This window comes from Grus americana, chromosome 4 (assembly GCF_028858705.1).
Source record: "Grus americana isolate bGruAme1 chromosome 4, bGruAme1.mat, whole genome shotgun sequence".
Classification (NCBI taxonomy): Eukaryota; Metazoa; Chordata; class Aves; order Gruiformes; family Gruidae; genus Grus; species Grus americana.
The window spans coordinates 26,324,069-26,336,397 of NC_072855.1; the positions used below are offsets into that span (position 1 = coordinate 26,324,069).

The window sequence follows — 12,329 nt, forward strand, 5'->3', positions numbered from 1 at the left end:
TAAAACTACATACTGTATTTAGCCTGAATGGGGTCTTTGAAGGTTTCCAAGTCATACCTCTTTTGGATTCAACAGCTAGCTCTTGGAAGAGCTAACAGCAGCATCCTTCTTGTATCCTTGCAGATGGGATGGCTGTGCCTACACTTAATCCCCAAACCTTCACTTTATAACCTCCCTCAGCTTCTCTGCCTTAGATCTTCAGAAGCAGAGGGAAAAGAAAAAAAGAAAAAAAAAAGACTAGAAAGAAATTGAACAGAAGAAAAAAATTGAAAGGAAATTTTTAGCCTTTTGTTTTGACCTGTCTTACTGTAAGTTCATTTAAAACTAAAAGTGCAGTTTTCAAGGCACAAAAAAACCCCACAGTATAAAAAAAAAAACCCTTTTACATTAAAGAAAAGAAAGAGGTTGGAACAGAATATCTCAATATTTATGCTTTTAAAGAGCTGAACAGGAAATTCAATAGGCAATCCTTAGCCATGAACATTTGGTAGCTTCCATTTAAATGTACTGATGTGTCACAACTTTCAAACTTCTAACTGGACATCTTTCAGGGCATCAAGTAAGTTTAGAAAAGAAGTCATCTCTTTTTACTCAAGAACACCCAGAAACTTACATCTTTAAGTTGAAATGAGGAGTCTTTCTTGAAGAGCCCCAACTCAGCACCATGGAACACTTCTCCAGCACAGTGTAGCCTCTCGCGTTGCAAAGGAGCTGGTGGGCTTTCCCCTCCTCACTGGCTGAAGAGATCCCTGCTGGGAGAAGAGGACGATGAAGCACATAAACACCTTCAATCAGCACCTAGTCAGCTAATTTCTATGCAACTTTTTTCTGGTTTCCATGCTGTGGTAAGGCCAGATTGATGAAAGGTGTTAAAGGCAGCTAAAGGCGCTCTGGAAAAACACGCCAGCAATGGGAGCTGGGAGCCCAACGTGACTGGATGCATTCGCAAATCCTGCCAGGAGCAGAGGGAAATGCTCCCAAGCACATGCTATTCAAAGCCTGTGTCAGCTTAGGCTGCCAGGCTGCTAATTCTTGTTGTTTATAAGTTTTTTAAACAATCTGTTGGCTAGCCTTTCTAGGACAAACAGCCTGGCACTGACGTGGGGTCACTTATGAAGTCTTTTCTTGCCTTAACCATCTATAATAAAAGAAAAACTGAGCTACAAGTAAGTAAATGAGGAGCTGGCCAGACGAATTTCCCTCATGCCAATTCCTGGATGTTGCACAATCCCTACAGACGTAGGGCCCAACGCGAGCTTGCAGCTGGCACTCCTAACACCAGTGCTAACAACCGAGGTGGAGAAATCTTCCCCAGGGGCTATGGAAAGCGATGCCTTAGGGACACCTATGTTCTCAAATCTATGACTCAGTAAGAAAAGACAGATGCTATCTATTTTACTATCAACTGCAAAACATTACTCAAGCCACCACCCTCCACCACTTTTTCCCCCAAAACACATTAGCACAGTTACCAAATATTTAATATATGCAGGAATCCTTACATAAACTAGACAGTAGAGCATGTCTTAAATTCCCCAGCACTGCCAACTGTGGTGGGTTGACCCTGGCTGGCGGCCAGGTGCCCACCAGAGCCGCTCTCTCACTCCCCTCCTTCACTAGACAGGGGACAAAAAGTATAACGAAAAGCTTGTGGGTCGAGATAAGGACAGGGAGAGATCACTCACTAATTGTCATCACGAGCAAAACAGACTGAACTTAGAGAGAAAATTCATCTAATTTATTATCAAGCAAAACAGAGTAGAGGAATGAGAAATAAAATCAAATCTTAAAACACCTCCCCCCACCCCTCCCATCTTCCCGGGCTCAACTTCACTCCCGGCTTCAACCTCCTCCCCCCTCAGCGGCACAGGGGGACGGGGAATGGGGGTTACGGTCAGTTCATCTCACGGTGTTTCTGCTGCTTCTTCATCCTCAGGGGGAGGACTCCTCTCATCGTTCCCCTGCTCCAGCATGGAGTCCCTCTCACGGGGTGCAGACCTTCAGGAGCAAACTGCTCCAGCGTGGGGTCCCCCACGGGGTCACAAGTCCTGGCAGCAAACCTGCTCTGGCGTGGGCTCCTCTCTCCACAGGTCCACCGGTCCGGCCAGGAGCTTGCTCCAGCATGGGCTTCCCATGGGCCACAGCCTCCTTCAGGTGCCTCCACCTGCTCCGGCATGGGGTCCTCCACGGGCTGCAGGTGGAATCTCTACACCCCCTCATCCTTCCTCCATGGGCTGCAGGGGGACAGCCTGCTTCACCATGGCCTTCACCACGGGCTGCAGGGGGATCTCTGCTCCGGCGCCTGGAGCACCTCCTCCCCCTCCTTCTGCACTGACCTTGGTGTCTGCAGAGTTTCTTACATCTTCTCACTCCTCTCTTCAGCTGCAAAAGCTCTAACTGTTTGGGGTTTTTTTTTCCCTTCTTAAATATGTTATCACAGAGGCGCTGATTGGCTTGGCCTTGGCCAGTGGCGGGTCCGTCTTGGAGCCAGCTGGCATTGGCTCTATCAGACACAGGGGGAGCTTCTAGCAGCTTCTCACAGAAGCCACCCCTGTAGCCCCCCCCCCGCTACCAAAACCTTGCCACGCAAACTCAACACACCAACGTAGAGATTTTTTTGTGATTAAGCACAACGTGGTTACATAGGGAACTGAAGGCAGGCACCTTTGCAGCACAAGTCTGCAACACCCATACTCCTTTGTTCTGATGTCTTGCAACACGGTTGCCTTAGCAACATAAATCATCTTATTGGTCATTAAATACTATTTTTCCATATAATGTTAAAACTGTTCCATACTAAAAAATTTTTCTAAATATAATGCTGTCCCCAAACAATGCTGAAAACACTAAAGTTAAGCAGTTTGATATGAACAGAGGGATTAAAAAGAAAATGAAGACAATTTAACAGCAACCTTTAAATATTTGTTTTGCCAAAAAAAAAAAAATCAGAACTCATGAGCTACCTTGAACTTTCCCATCCATTTGAACTTGGAGGAAAAAGTCGTACAGCAGGAAAGGTTTTTATTACTCTTTCTCTATATTTCTGGTCATATGGGGACACAAGCAATGCTACTACAGGTTACCCATGGGGGAGGGAGGTGTTGCATCCTGATCACAGTTAAAAGGTACGTCTGTACAGTAAAACTTCAAATAACACTGCAAGTTTACATTTTCCTTGGCAGGGAGCAAAACACAGAAAGGGAGATGGAGGAGAGATGTTTATGGCCCAGGCAGACCGAAATAGGGCCAAACAGCACATGTGCTCACGCCTCCTCTGCTCTGTGCCACAGCTTCCCTGCCTCTGCCCCCGTTCAATCATGTACAAAACCCACTAGTAAGCTTCCATCGCTGTGCTCCTGCCCTCAACAAAAAGCTATGCACTTACTGAACGCTGCTCTGTATCAAACTCACTGCAGTCAGTCAGTGATCACTAAACACTTTCTGAGTCCAAACACAGCTCCTCTCTTTCACAATATATTTCAGCCTGTTTTCGGGAGGGAAAAGAAAGTCAATAAATCTTTAGCTTTGGGTAATTTTTCCTTGTGTTTTGCAGCTTCTTTATAGCAAGAATTATATTCCTGCTATAAAGACACACTGCTTGTCAAGAGTGAATGTTTTCAACTAAAGAATATCTTGACCTCAGTATTTCACTAGTTTAATTCAGTCTCTAGTTTCCCCTCATCAAACAAGTAGTTTCTCTTGGTTCTTGGATATACATCAATTTTAAAGAAGTACCAGCTGAACCATTAGGACTAAAAGCTCACATCTGAAAAACAATATCCTGAAACTACAAAGGTCACACTGTCTGCCAGGAAAGAGCATCAAAAACGGGCTCCAACTTGGCTGGTCCTTAGGCACTGTCAGCCTAAAGCCAAACCAGTTGGGAGCCAGATACTTTAAGCAAAAGCGAAGCTGTCTCTGGCTTGTGCTCTTCAGGATGCAAACGACCCAATGTCAAGACATTATAGTATTCGGAGAGGGAGAAGGCATAAATTCATATGAACAAAGTGACACGCCTTTCAAACATGATTCAGGCCCCACTTGTAGCAGAGGGAAGTACTTCAGCCCATCTATCCCATTAGCACCACTGAGCCAAAAATCAAAGTTCTGCAGGTGTTAAAGTACTGCTTAAAATACAAAAGCAAAGCCAAAGAATCAGACAGTGCTAAGCAAAATGGACAAAATATTTTTCTGGCAGGTAAAAATGTTTTCCTAGAACATCAAAACCCCTGTTGTAACTCAATAGCAGCATTCCAAGCCATTCAGATCCAAAGGTCTTTGAGGACGTTGGAAACAACATCTTTTACAGAATTAAGCATGCACAATGCCATATTTAAGTCCTGACCAAAAGCAAACCAAAGTTAGCACTCCTCCTCACAGTCAGTCTTAACCCAATTCCAACAGGTTACTTAGAAGTAACATATCATACATCATTAACGAGGGTGGCAAACGCCTTCCTTTAGAGAAGAAAAACATATTTCCTACACTGTACTTTGAGTCTAACACAGGAAAGAGCTTACCACTTGAATAAAAGGTTCATCAATGACTCTATGTATAAATCTCAAATTGCTGCCATGAAGATTTTAAATACAGTAGAGTATTTAGGAAGGTCAACCCTCAGCCTTGCTCTAATATGGTCCCTGTCTACTTTACAGAGCTGCCTTCATTTGCTATGCAGGTCTGCAAAGAACAAGAACAGACACTACTTGGATCGTTGTTCCCCGTCTTTATGAGATGGAGACGGAGTAGAGAGCTAACTTACCTACCACAAACTGAGGAAGGCTGGTAGCAGGAAGCTCCTAACACTGCTCCTAGGACTGCTCACCCTTCCCCAGCACAATATTCAAAGATACAATCAATTATCCATAGTAGGGCTACTGACATTTAAAAAAACTGGGGGGTGGAAATGGTGTTTGGTATTTTTAAGTAAGGCAACTATAAAACCCAAATGAAGCCCCAAACCTGGGGGGCTTCAGGTTACACACAACCTATGAACTACATTCAGATAACAACAGCATTTAATAAATAGAAATGTATTATGCAACATTCTGTATTTAATGTACCATTGTTACAATTACATATGCAGTAAAGTCCTTGCCAAAGCCTTTGCAGCAAGCAGAGAAAAATCAAAACTCTGCTGATGCTTTTTGAATTCACCTCCCGGTAAGATCCAAGATGCCAAATAGGAAGCTGCACCCACAGCCTGAGAGACTGCGTAGCCACAAGCAGTACGAAGCCCAGGAGCTATAGAGCATTTTTGCCCCTTCCCAGGCTGAGTAAGCCAGTCCAGTCATCCTTAGGGCCACTTCCAAAGACAATCAGCAAAGTCTCATTTCAATTAGCCTTTCCAGAGCCATGAGCACAAAGAAGAGTACTGTACGACTTCAGGAAGAAAAAGTGTGATAAAAAAAGGGCAAACTAAGGCAGAGCTGGAAAGGAAAGTGGGAAAGACCAGAGAAAATGAGACACAAGAAATCCTAGAGCATCCCCTTGCAAAATGCTGGGTACTACTTGGGGCAAAGCCAATCCACGTTTTCAGAATGAGGAGCCTTCTTACACCGAGTTGCATTTAAAATTATCTTTCTCACTTCTCATTATCAAAATGATTCATTTCTTCCTAGACAAGACTTCTACAGCATGCTATATAATGGCTCGATACTTCTACACGTCTACATCATCTCATTTAATACGGCAAGATTAACGCGTCTTTTATGCATTCCTAACTTCTAGTTGCCAAAGTTTTTGTGGCAATATCCCATCACTAGTCTTCCCCAGCCTAGAGGTCTCCTGTGCCCTTCTATTATTTCCCCTTTAGCCAGACCCTTAACTGCTTTGTAACTCTAATGACCCGCTCCTCTAGTTTAGAGTTTCCCACTTCATGCCATAATAAATGTTTTGTTAAAGACCAGATAAAATCAGTATGTTTATCCCAACTCACATTTGAAGGTGGGGAGAAAAAAAAAAAAAAAAGAGGGTCATTTACTTTGGCACAGTCGACCTATAGATAAACTTATGCTGCATTTTGTCCCATTTTCCATTCATGGTTTTAATTATTCTTTCCTTTAATATCAGTTTTAAAACTTCACATATCAAAAGACTGACTGTTTCTTCTGTAAACACACAATACTGTGCTTCAAACACACCGGGGCTGTTACCATTTAGGAAAATAAATAACTTTTGCACATGTTCATATTTTTAATAGAACCAAACCTAAGAAGTATGCAAAGAATGGAAACACTTCACTGCTCAGGGTAGAAGTTTAAAATTTGTCTTTTAAAAAAAAAAAAGAGAGAAGAAAAAAAACCCCTGCCAAAAATCACCCAAAACCCCATGAAGTTCTCTTTCACTACAAACAGGGTTGACATGTATGTGGTGAATAAACAACGTGTTTAGTCACCCAAGAAAATAAAAGCTTTTCCTACAGCTTCTGGTTCACTTACTCCAAGCAGCAGCAGTCTCCTGGGAAACAGAAATGCAAAGTTTGTGTTCATCCCTCCATATAGGAAAAACAACCCCAAGAAAACCCCACATTTTTCTTAACAAAATGTACCCTTTAATTTCTCTTTCTTATGCAATACCTAATGCAGAGCAATGACATTTCTGTCTCTGTAACCAACACCAGCACCCTCCAACGCTGGGAATTAGCCAAGCAACTAATTGCAGGGAAGCGCGATGGTGCCACAAGCCTCGGGAGGAGGTGTTAAGCTGCTCCGTGCCAGGGAAGGGACATGTGAGACCTTCCAGCTCAGCTGGCAGCATGCAGCGCTCTTCCTCGGCATCCTACACAGCTGTACATTCGTACAAAGGGGTCACTGACATGAAATTAAGCCATCAAATTTAAGCCAATTTTGATATCTGAGAGCATGAGAATGAATTCAGCGGAGTAAAGCTCCACTGGTTATATATTCCCAGTTTATTTGGAGCAGCAATTGATGCTCTGTATGCTGAAGACTTCCATATACATGTCACTCTTAATAGCAGTCACTCAGAAATTCATAGAAAAAAATCCCAAGTATTATTCTGACTATGCCTGCAGGGATGCCCGAGCAGTGTGTAACATCCATTTCAGACTGTTCAGAAGAACGGCACAGATGTAATTAAAACACCAACATACTATGATCCCAAATCTGATGGCTGGCCACAACCTAATGAAACAGAAGAGCAATTAGGGATTTACACAAAACCAGGATGCAGGCTAAAAGTAAGATTTGTTTCCTCTAGAGGAAAAGGCAGAAGGACCTAAATGTTAACGATTACCAGTGAATACTCAGGCAAACAGATGTCTTCTGATAAAAGCAACCTGGAAGAGTCTGGTATACTAATCATCACTCCTAACTCCTACTTTTCTCCTACAAAAGAAAAAAAAAAAGAATTTACTAGTGGCTCTTGTACTACTCAAAAAATGAAAAAGGTAGTTATTCCTCATTAAATAAACCACTCTTGGTTTTTTGGGGGGGTGGGGGATGGTTGAGGATCAACAACTGCGAACACCCTGTTTCTCACCTTTCTTTTTAAGGCACTTTGGGATGACAATCCTTTTGATGCAGAAAGCACACCAGAGACCCATGGAAGCAAACAAGGTGCATGCTCCCATGCCACAAAGGCCAGGCATCCCAGCTGAAACACATCTAACACAAGTTTCACTGAAATACCTTTTTCTGCACTCACGACGCAGGCCAGCAGTCAATCACCATCTCACAGAAGTAAAATCCAAAGCGTGCCGCTTGCCTGAATGGTGGCAACAACAGGCTTCCTCTGGCAACACGACCGTTACTGATGTGCAACTTGCATCCAAAGTTTTCAGTCCAAAAAATTCATACAGTTAAAGAAATTCACGTCTCACAATTGGTATTTTGGGGGGACATTCCCTGTCGCGCTGCCTGTCCTTTGCACTTCTCGTGCAGAGTTTCCTCAGATGTAAAGCCAGCTTTGGTCTCACCTGAGGGAGGACACCTCCTCACCAGAGAGGACAGCATGACTTCATCCATGAGGCCAACGAGCAGGTCGAACATCACATGCCAGCTACCTCGTGATAGCACGAGGCATCTTAAGAGACAAGGGAGCTGAGGACATCAGGTAGACATCTGGGCAGCTCTGACCTCGGCTGGCCCACTCCTAAACCCATTTCTGCACTTCTCCAGTTTTGCAAGTTGCTTGGTCCCCCATAAGCTTTTATTATTGTAGGTCACACCTCTGAGCAACTTAACGGTAACTGTTACAATACGCTGCGCAAGCGATTAAGCTTTCTTCAGGGACAGCTCGAGGACAGTATAAACTGCATCACAGTAGCAGGACCTAAACACAGCATCTACCTACACAATTTCATTTAGGATGCACAAAAAAAAGAAGTCAAGACAAGACTTGCTGTTCTCCCTTCTCTTCGTCCACAACAGCCTGTGATTCATTTCTGAAGACAAAACTTCTCATTTCTAATATACATGAAATGTTTATGCTTGCCTGACTAGATGTGGAAAGGACAGCATAAAAAGAATAACCGGGAGCAATTATCAAAAGTTAGATTAACGCTGAAAATTCCATGGGACAACAGGAAAAACAGTAGATCGAAAAATTCCTGTTGGCATGCCATTTCTTAACTTTGTATTTAAAGCGTCTAATTAAAAGCTGCCAACCCCATGCTAACATTATAAATGGTTTGCTCTTTCGTTTTAAGAAAAAGGTTGTTTTAAACACAGAAATTGTTAAACTATGAAATAGCAATGAGCATACGAAGGAAATGAGCATGTAAAAGTCTCCTCACACTACTCCTGTTCAGAAGCAAGAAACCAAGTTTCCTGATCTTGATTCTTAAGATGAGCTGCCTTTATACAGTAACAGCTTAATTTCTGAAGCCATCTCTACTGCCTCTTAAGATAACAGCGTTAGAGTTAGATTTCCCAATAGAGTTGTCTTTTAAAAAAAGAAAACAAACAAACAAACAAAAACCCAACCAAAAAACCCCACCCTGCTCCCCCTCAGAGGGGGGAATCAAGCCCACACTGTGATTTCACTACAGTACTTTGCCTCTGTCCGTCTTCAGTAGCCACTCAGTAAAACCAACATGCTCCAGCTGCATTACTCTCACCTTGCAAAACTGAGAGGTTCTCTGCAATTGAAGGTCCTTTAAAGAAACTGTTTTGCTTTAAGCATTTTATTGAGCTTAAGTTATTGTGGTACTTTCTGGTTATGGCTAACAACTATGAAAACATCCATTTCATAGCACCAATAATTTTACTACCATTTTCCATATGGTGTGCAGATACTTTCTACCTCAGATTGTACCAGCCTCCAGAAGACCAAGCGTTCATGTGGGCGCTGTTCTGCTTGGAAGAGAAAGTTCTTTGACCCACAGCTTTTGAGAGAGGCAGAAACACAGCTCATCCATGAGCCCGCTACATTCAACTGACAACCCTTTGGAAAACGCTAGTTTTAATCATCCATTTTTACCAACCAGCTGTAGCCATCTGACAGGCTTTGCATGGGGTCTCTCACAGCCTTTTGAAATTTCCTGTTGTGCTGTGAAAGAATTTGAGTTAACTTACACTTCTGAATTAGAAATAATAAAAGTTACAGACACTACTGGATTAGGAATAGCCACAAAAATGCAAAGGAATATAGCTTGTGTGTGAAACTCCTAGACCCAAACTTCAGTTTCTGTGAAACAAGACACATTTATTCTCAAATTTAGGTACTTTTAGAATCTTTCAGGACAAACCCAGGCCTGTCCTTAAAACAGATCGGAGGAGGAAAGAAAGAAACCTAGAAAACATTTTAAAATGGATTTATATTGTACCTAGTACAGAGTATGCCTCCTCACTGCTCCACAGAGGGGTTCTATTTCAAGGTTAGTGCCTAATTCTGTGCAAGTGATTTAGGCTTATTTTACAGCTGCATTTTGCAGCCCATTTCATCATCTAACTCCTTTGTGTAATTAACATTCCTCTTCAACTATTTATGTACTAGCTCCTGCCTCCACCTGAGCCCTCTGGCAAGTGCCTTTCCTGAGCCAGCCTTTAGAAGCATCAGTATCTTCATTTTGGAATCACAGGGTATGTGCGTCGCTCTCCTTAGAGCATATTCTCTGTCAGTTTTTTAAATCTACACAAATTCAGCCTAATCCTCTACCATGATGGATCCAGAATCTCAACACCTCCTTTTGAGCTCACCTTCTGTGAGGAGGCTTCACATCCTGCCATAACAGCACATTGCATTTACGCACGCCAAAAACATTTGCTTGCAATCTCAGTTCAAAGAGCAACCCCGAAATGGGGAAAGCCCAGTTCCCCGCCTGAATGCTGGCTGCTTGAGGAAGTTCTCAAGCATTTGCATTCAGCAGCAGGGAAAACTCGGGACGTGCTAATACCATGTGCCAAGCAAGAAGGCCCTACGAGAGCCCAATGCCACTGTGTAACCAGTATCGCCCCCATTACTTTGGGAGAACTAATGATAGTAGTACAAACATCAGCATCCCGTGAATTTTCCATCCCTGTACAGCAGCAAAAGCAGCATAGGCAGCAGGAGCCAAAGCTCAACACTAGTTAGGTTTGAAGTTGGATCAGTCACTCGGCGTCTCCCAAATCAGCTCCGCTTTCCACTCCCGGTTTTACCACCGGTGTGTTGTGTGGGTTAGCAGTCTTATTTTAAACTTTGGCATGAGTGTAATCCACAGATTTAAAACATCCTCAGGACTTACAGAGATGAACCTGAACAGTTTTCTGGGAGTAATAGGATTTATTGGGCCAAAAATTAAGGGGTTACAAACTCAAATTTCTCATTTATAGCAGAAGCTCATATTTCTTAATGTAAGTCCTAGTGCAAGCTGGAATACTCTCAACCAGATTGAGTGTTATTTTTTCCAGCTCTATATTTACACTTCAAGGATTACGCAGAAGCACAGAGCAGAAGCAGAGAAGCCAGCCAAATGCCTTGACGGGAACCTTTTGGGGAAGGTTCAGAGAACTTTGGGTTATCTGTCTTCAAACAGGTTTTCAAAGTGGTATAGATCTAGACATCCATGAGAACTCAAGCATCCAAGCTTTAAATTTAGAAAAATAATCGGTTTACCTCGCACATGCACAAAAACTTGGATAAGCATTGTAAGGAAGGCAGGTTTCTCTTCTATTGTGGAAGGAGGCGCAGCCGAAGAATTTTGGCCTCGCCCATGTAAAATTAGCTATTTATTTTGGATAAATCCCACAAAATGTTTTCCACTCAGCTAGCACTCCTACCTGCTGGTTTAGCAGCAGTGAACCGAAGTGCTGTGCTGCAGGATGGCAAGCGGCCAGCCACTGATTCCTGTGCCTCTTCAGAGGCTGGGAGGGTAGGTCTGCTCATTAAAGCCTCCGGGTTACTGCAAGGCAAGGACAGAGGCAGCTCTCGGCTGCCGCATCTCTGGGGCTCCTGGTGTCACCAGAGCCACTGCTACCAGGAAAACGCTTTCATACAATTCTTACCAGCAAGGTCTGTCGCAAATTTAGGGATGCGCCTTGGTATACCCTGCCTGTCAGCTGTTCCCATCACTGCAACATGTGCACACACATCAAATAGAAAAAAGAGCATCACCTCCTGACTTGCTGGCTGGACTGGGGAAGCTCTGAGGGATCCCTCTTTTTCTGCCCAAAAATACATAAGTAAAACCACTTCACACAATTGCATTTGTTGCTACACACTGGCTGGCCAAAACCAGAGTGCGGAGACTGTATTTCAGAACCAGCATGCAGTAGTGCTGGCTGATTTTTAGCCCAAAGCAGGCTAGGAAACAACTGAAACAAGACTCCTGCCTCAGGTACAAGCCTTTAATGATGCTCTGAGGGTCCCATCACTCCAGGACTTCCTCAGCATCAAGCCTCACCAACATCCCTGGGAGCCTCCCAATCATCCCTCTTGATCCCCCTTCCCCGCAGATATCCCTCACTGAGAATACCTGAATTTTCTGTGGTCTTCCATTAGAGTTACACTTCAGTGCAAGGGCATCACGATATTAACATCAACATATTAGGCTGCAAAGATGCATTTCCCAGGGACCACTTATGCAGTTTCCCTGACAAACGGCACCATCTCTATCACATTAGGACATATCTATATCGGTTTTCAAAAAAGACTTACTGGTCCCTAAATACCCATATGCCTCTACCAGACAGCTTCCTATATTTTGGCATATATAGGACCATTATGTTTACCCAAGTTTAAATCCATACTTGCAAAGGGAAACATACAGGATATCTTACTGAAAAAGTTTAGACATGACAAGGATTGGCAAAAAATGCAGTTAGATAAGTGCTGATGTAACAGCATGCAAAGATTATAAAAATAAGGTTAAAACACATCTATGT

At 43.2% G+C, this 12,329-nt stretch overlaps 1 protein-coding gene across 17 annotated transcripts in view; it reads right to left on the bottom strand.

The window, feature by feature from the left end:
* Positions 1 to 12,329, bottom strand: part of APBB2 (amyloid beta precursor protein binding family B member 2) — a 194,510-nt gene that overhangs the window by 172,587 nt on the left and 9,594 nt on the right. For 14 of the 17 annotated variants that reach the window (XM_054824068.1, XM_054824066.1, XM_054824072.1 and 11 more), the window contains one exon: positions 614 to 749. The gene's annotated coding sequence lies outside the window, so the exon portion shown is untranslated. Of the gene's footprint in view, positions 1 to 613; positions 753 to 12,329 lie in introns of those variants that run through there. The other 3 variants (XM_054824067.1, XM_054824065.1, XM_054824069.1) reach the window with 1 other exon arrangement.